A 7,462-nucleotide genomic window follows, 5' to 3' on the forward strand; every position below is an offset into this window, starting at 1 on the left:
GAGAAGTGTATGCCACATCTTACAATACAACTAGCTAATAATTGAATCTGTTCTCTCTCACAGAGAGAACTTCAATTGATGTGGAGCAAGCATGCTACAGACATCCATTTGTACTGGTATGACATGTTACACATAACATTGCCGTGTAGGCATGTTAGTGTGTCTGGGATTCAGAGACAAATAATGTTCCATATCTTTACAAAGTGGCATTGTATGTGACTGAATATGATACTATTATTTGTTAGAACATGGCCCACCCCACTGACATAGGTCAGCCATGTTGGTCAGGGAGTTGGTCAACCATGGTTTGCCAGTGATGTGATAAAAGTGTAGAATAAGACATTTTAAGAATTTATCTGCACTGTATGTGTGTTAGCTTGCTAGCCAGGAGTAATGATTCCATTAATTTTTAAATTAACTGCCACTATGTAACTCACCACCTGGATTCGGTCTTATATAGCAAAATGTGATTTTTTAATATATTTTTTTTACATTGGATAAAAGTAGACTCGGAGCTACAAAATGGTATATCGTACACTGCATTTGAGGAACAATGGGAAAGTAATTATGCTTTGAAAGTTGATCTACTTGTAAACTCACTTTTCAGAAAATCGTCTTTGAATGTGTTGGTATCTAGTGAAGAGCTTCTCTTTATCTACAACCATTCAGCATCATTCACACCCTATTAAGCTTTAGTCCCACCCATCTCGTTTTGCTCAGAGCGCACACTTGATGCTCTGGGTGATCATTTCTTTACCTCTGGATAACATGAAAACACTCCTAACCAGCTCTGCTGGCAACAATTGCATTATGACCTTTTGCAGACGTTTACTGACACCGGCCATATTCAACGGGTGTTGTACACACGTAACGTTAGCTAACGAGCTAGCCTGCTAACGTTAGATAGTTAAACAACAATGAACAAAGTGCCAACACTTCCTAAGTGCAACACTTCCTAACATTAGGCTCTAACAGCTCTGGGTAACGAATAATAACGTCTGCTAGGGAGCCAGCCAGCTAACGTTAGCTAGCTAGCTAACAGTACACTTTAGCTTGAAATGAAACCACTTTATGTCAAAATTAGAAAGGTGCAATATCTGAAAAGGAAGCTAGCTAATGCTAGACTACCTTACCTGTATACATCAACATGTATTATGGACACGTCTCCCTGTCAGGAATGCCATACCACGGTTGCACTTAGTTTGAAGATGTAATCCGGAGACAGCTGTTTTCTCCATCTCTTTAGCTATCATACTCTAATTCCACTGATTTCAAAACTTGATCCTCCAGAAAATGGAGAGCAACACTTATGAAGCTGCACTACACAAAACCTTTCTAGGGCAGGCGTTCCGCTAGCGGAACCCCTCGACAACATTCCGCTGAAAAGGCAGCGTGCGAAATTCTAAAATATTTGTTTTTACAAATATGTAACTTTCACAGAGTCCAATACAGCAAATGAAATCTACCTATGAAATCTTGTTAATCTACTTATCGTGTCCGATTTAAAAAATGCTTTACAGAGAAAGCACAACACATGATTATGTTAGGTCATAGCCAAGTTTTAAAAAACACACAGCCATTTTTCCAGCCAAAGATAGGAGTCACAAAAAGCAGAAATAGAGATAAAATGAATCACTAACATTTAATGATCTTCATCAGATGACAGTCATAGGACATCATGTTACACAATACATGTATGTTTTGTTCGATAATGTGCATATTTATATCCAAAAATCTCAGTTTACATTGGCGCGTAACAAGCAGTAATATTTTGATTCCAAAATATCTGGTGATTTTGCAGAAATATTCATAATAAGCATTGATAAAAAATACAAGTGTTATTCACAGAATCTGACACTAATTAGCATAACGCAACGGACATAAATCTTCCTAGAAAATCTTCCTATTCATGAAAATCACAAGTGAAATATATTGGAACACAGCTTAGCCTTTTGTTAATCACCCTGTCATCTCAGATGTTCAAAATAAGCTTTACAGCCAACGCTAGACAAGCTTTTGTGTAAGTTTATCATAGCCTAGCATAGCATTATGCCTTGCTAGCAGGCAAACTTGTCACGAAAATCAGAAAGCAATCAAATTAAATCGTTTACCTTTGATGAACTTCGGATGTTTTCACTCACGAGACTCCCAGGTAGACAGCCAAAGTTCATTTTTTTCTCAAAAGTTGATTTTTGTAGGCGAAATAGCTGCGTTTGTTCTTCATGTTTGGCTGAGAAATCGCCCGGAAATTGCGGTCACCACAACGCCGACAGAAACATATCGACAGAATCGACATATCGACAGAAACATGGCAAACGTAGTTTAGAATCCATCCTCAAGGTGTTTTTCTAATATCTATTCGATAATATATCAGTCGGGCCAATTCGTTTTTCACTCTGACCGATTGGAGTAATGGCTACCTCTGTATTTTACGCGAGAATCTCTCTCGGAGCCACCATGTGACCACTTACGCAATGTGGCTGCCTACGGCTATTCTTCAACAGAAATACGTAAAACTACGTCACAATGCTGTAGACACCTTGGGGAATACGTAGAAAGCGTAAGCTCGTTGATGGTACATTCACAGCTGAATAGGGAGTCATTGGAACGCAGCGCTTTCAAAACCTGGGGCACTTCCGGATTGAGAGCTAACTCTGTCGGGAACGCGCATCACGAGCCTGAGACACTCTGCTAGACCCATGACTCATTCAGCTTCCATTTCCCCCTCCTTTATAGCAGAAGCCTGAAACAAGTTTCTAAAGACGGTTGACATTTAGTGGAAGCCGTAGGAAGTGCAGCTTGACTCCATAGACACTGTGTATTCGGTAGGCCAAGTTTTGAAAAACTACAAACCCCACTTCCTGGTTGGATTCTTTCTCAGGTTTTCGCCTGCCATATGAGTTCTGTTATACTAACAGACATCATTCAAACAGTTTTAGAAACTTCAGAGTGTTTTCTATCCAATACTAATAATAACATGCATATATTACCATCTGGGACAGAGTAGGGGGCAGTTCACTCTGGGCACGCTATTCATCCAAAAGTAAAAATGCTGCCCCCTATCCTAAAAAGGTTAAAGCCGCATTCGACAGGATTCACAACACAGACTGACAAGCTCAAATAGACAGACGACATTCAATATGGTAGACCAATCTTCTCTCGGCATGTCCAGCCCACTCATTATCTCAGACAATCATGGCTAGTTGAAAGGTTGCTAACTTTTTCTGTGGCTTAACCAACAAAGCTCATAATTTAATAATTGTATTTGTATTTACAGATAGCATACAAGTTTGTTATTAAGGCACATGAAAGTTCACATGTTCGAGACAAAATGTCTGCATTTTGATTAAAACGATGTGCACGCTTCAATGGGGCAGGAGGATGTGTGTTGTTGTGATTCTGGATGGCCAGATAGCTAGCAACAATGACTAGAAACTGCCATGTGGGGAATTGTAAGTGGCTCGTTTTATCTTATCATGTTATCTGGGCTCCCGAGTGGCCAACGGTCTAAGGCACTGCATCTCAGTGCGAGAGGTGTCACTATAATGCCTGGTACGAATCCAGGCTGTATCACGTCTGGCTGGGATTGGGAGTCCCATAGGGCGGCCACAATTGGCCCAGCATCGTCCGGATTTGGCCAGAGTAGGCCGTCATTGTAAATTAGAATTTGTTCTTAACTGACTTGCCTAGTTAAATAAAAGGTTACATTTAAAAATGTTGATCTTGATAACATGTCTTGTTTTGAGTTGTTTTGACTGATGACATATCTATATTAACATGGCTAAAATCCTCTAGCTAGATGTATTTGAGAGACAAGTGCTCATTGTGCAAATTTATTTATGTTTTCAATAAACATTGGAAACAAAATATAGTGTACATGTGAACGTTCTAAGCCAACAAATCAAAATATATTTTAGATTTTAGATTCATCAAAGTAGCCACCGCTTTGCCTTGATGACAGCTCTCTTGGCATTTTCTCAACCAGCTTCACCTGGAATGCTTTTCCAAAAGTCTTGAAGGAGTTCCCACATATGCTGAGCACGTTGGCTGCTTTTCCTTCACTCTGCGGTCCAACTCATCCCAAACCATCTCAATTGGGTTGAGGTCAGGTGATTGTGGAGGCCAGGCCATCTGATGCAGCACTCCATCAATCCATCTCTCATTCTTGCTCAAATAGCCCTTACACAGCCTGGAGGTGTGTTGGGTCATTGTCCTGTTGAAAAACAAATGATAGTCCCACTAAGCGCAAACCAGATGGGATGGGCGTATTGCTGCAGAATGCTGTGGTATAAATGACAGACAGTGTCACCAGCAAAGCACCCCCACACCATCAAACCTCCTCCTCCATGCTTCACAGTGGGAAATACACATGCGGAGATCATACACTCACCTACTCTGTGTCTCACAAAGACACGGCGGATGGAACCAAAAATCTCACATTTGGACTCATCAGTCCTAAGGACAGATTTCCACTGGTCTAATGTCCATTGCTCATGTTTCTTGGTACAAGCAAGTCTCTTCTTATTATTGGTGTCCTTTAGTAGTGGTTTCTTTGCAGCAATTCGACCATGAAGGCCTGATTCTCTCAGTCTCCTCTGAACAGTTGATGTTGCAATGTCTGTTACTTGAACTCTGTGAAGCATTTATTTGGGCTGCAATTTCTGAGGCTGGTAACTCTAATGAACTTGTCCTCTACAGCAGAGGTAACTCTGTGTCTTCCTTTCCTGTGGCGATCCTCATGAGAGCCAGTTTTTTCGACTGCACTTGAAGAAGTATTCAAAGTTCTTGAAATTTTACGGATTGACTAACCTTCATGCCGTAAAGTAATCATGGACTGTTCATGCCTATTTGAGCTGTCCTTGCCATTATGTGGACTTGGCCTTTCAACAAATCGGGCTATCTTCTGTATACCACCCCTTCCTTGTCACAACACAACTGATTGGCTCAAACACATTAAGAAGGAAATAAATTCCACAAATTAACTTTTAACAAGGCATGCCTGTTAATTGAAATGCATTCCAGGTGACTATCTCACAAAGCTGGTTGAGAAAATGCCAAGAGTGTGCAAAGCTGTCAATCAAGACAAAGGTTGGCTACATTGAAGAATCTCAAATATAAAATAGATTTTGATTTGTTTAACACTTTTTTGGTTACTACATGATTCCATGTGTTATTTCATAGTTAGATGTCTTCATTATTATTCTACAATGTAGCAAATAATACAAATTAATTAAAACCCTGGAATGAGTAGGTGTGTCCAAATGTTGACTGGTACTGTGTTCATTTTTTTTTTTCATTATTATTATTTTTTATTCAAGCTTTATTTAACTAGGCAAGTCAGTTAAGAACAAATTATTATTTACAATGACGGCCTACCGGGGAACAGTGGGTTAACTGCCTTGTTCATGGGCAGAACGACCGATTTTTTTAACGTCTCAGCTCAGTTCATCTCCCAGGACAAAGTGGCTAGAAAAAGCAAGCTATCTTAATGGCCATTAATGTTAAATGTGTGTTTCGGTATGCCCCCAAATTAGTATCGTTGGTTCACAATTGTTTTTGATATTTTAACCTGCGTGTTATGATCGCCTCTGGTGTGGATGGACAAAATCATCATGCGCGCATTGACTGTGTAGTCATCTTATGAAGGACATATTTCTCGGTACCTAAGGCAGCCAGCAACGACGCAGTTGTGTTTCCATTCAGCTTGTGTTTCACCAGCCACTTTCCCTTCCCCCAGATGGGTTCCCGTGATCACATGACTGTGCTACTGGAAACTGGGGGAAAGGTCGTAGAGCTGTTGCGGTCGAATTCTAGGCAAACGAACAACGAATAACTCGCTACATTATAGCCATTATACTCTGCGATAATAGGCTACGTTGTTTATTATTATACTTGGGTGAACGTGTAATAAGCCACGATAATAAAGTAAATAGTATTTTGTGATGGAATAACTGCATAGAAACGGGATCCATTCAAATGTAATCGCAATCTTGTTTGTTTAAACTAAAACGAAAGAAAAATATGTTCTCATCATGAGCTATAGTTTTCTTATTTTACTCATTCACGCACATAATACACATTTGTATCTTAAAATACCTCACATGGGAAATATTATTGGATATGTTTCTCTGGGGTTGAATTACAGGCCACTTGGAGTAAAATGGGGTCAGCATTTCCCTATGATTGGAATAGGCTATAATTCAGTGTTTCTGAGTCAACCTAAATTCACTTTAGTCAATGTAAGAAGGTATAAAGCTAGATAATCTAATGCAGTGCCTAATGACTCATCAATGCCTTGCATAAGGCCCTCAAAGGACACACACCTGTACTGTACTCTCTCTGACCTTCCTCTGCTCTATTTGGAGGTTACATGAGTACAGAGGGCAGGTGCCCCCTTTGACATTGTAGCAACGTTTAGACAATAGCTTTGCAGCTAAACATGTAAACAAACTTGGGGAATAATAAAGTATTTGCCAATGAGACTGTTCGAGAATGAATGACCTCTTATTTGGACTCCTGCCCAATAGCAGTGTAATGATCCCAACAACAGTTCAGCAATTCATTGATAGGAAACCTGCTGGTTTTGTTGTGAAACAAGATTGTGTCCTCTTGCTGTCAAAATGCCATTACATGAATGGTAGGCCTACTGTATTTACATCCAAATAGTGTCTTTTCAATACAGATTCCTTACATTGGAGAGATAGTCAAACAAATATATATTTATTTGTTTAATATTTCTAGGGAGTCATGATGAGACCAAGGTCTCTTTCGCAGATGAGCCCTGCGTGAACACATCCACAAACAACATGGTTTTATTCAAGTGTCATATATGGTAGTTATGACCCAGGAGTAAGTGCAAACAAAGGTCAAAATACTAGATCTAAGTATTTAACTTAAACTTGGTTTATAAACACTTCAGTTTCATAAACACCTATGGCTCATTGCGAATTTAGGTCTATAGGCGATTGTCTTCTTTACAAACGCCTCATAGTAGTAAAATATTTTTGTATGACAATTTCACTACGCTGAAGACTGAATACAAAATGTAACGTCAGAGATTCCCCCGTACCGGGGTCGTCACTAGTTACCACAGCCACAAAGTCATAATAATGACTAAACCCCGCCTATTTCTACAGTTTCTCTTAACCACACTGCTAAAGTTATGCCTAACCCCAACCTTACATGAAGACCAAAAAACATTTTATTGTGTGTTTTAACGATATAGCCAATTGTTTGACTGCAGCCACACTTCGAAAACTGCTATAATCGAACAAAACAAAACAGACTCAAACAAAGTATGATTTTACTCACCAGCCCTTTCTCCAAACGTGTATTGTATATTAGCAACGCAAAATGTAAAAGAGGACTTTCTTTGAACGTGTCCAAGGTTGTGAGGCTTGGTTAGACCTCCCTCGGCGTTGACAGTTGCAAGGCGCCGTATGAATGGAAAGTGAGGACTTGC

General features: G+C 39.7%; 1 protein-coding gene across 2 annotated transcripts in view; it reads right to left on the reverse strand.

The window, feature by feature from the left end:
- Positions 1 to 7,462, reverse strand: part of cpt1ab (carnitine palmitoyltransferase 1Ab (liver)) — a 72,703-nt gene extending 65,241 nt beyond the window's left edge. For both annotated transcript variants that reach the window (XM_046357956.1, XM_046357949.1), the window contains exon 1: positions 7,312 to 7,462. The gene's annotated coding sequence lies outside the window, so the exon portion shown is untranslated. The remainder of the gene's footprint in view (positions 1 to 7,311) is intronic.

Source organism: Oncorhynchus gorbuscha, linkage group LG01 (genome assembly GCF_021184085.1).
Source record: "Oncorhynchus gorbuscha isolate QuinsamMale2020 ecotype Even-year linkage group LG01, OgorEven_v1.0, whole genome shotgun sequence".
Lineage (NCBI taxonomy): Eukaryota > Metazoa > Chordata > Actinopteri > Salmoniformes > Salmonidae > Oncorhynchus > Oncorhynchus gorbuscha.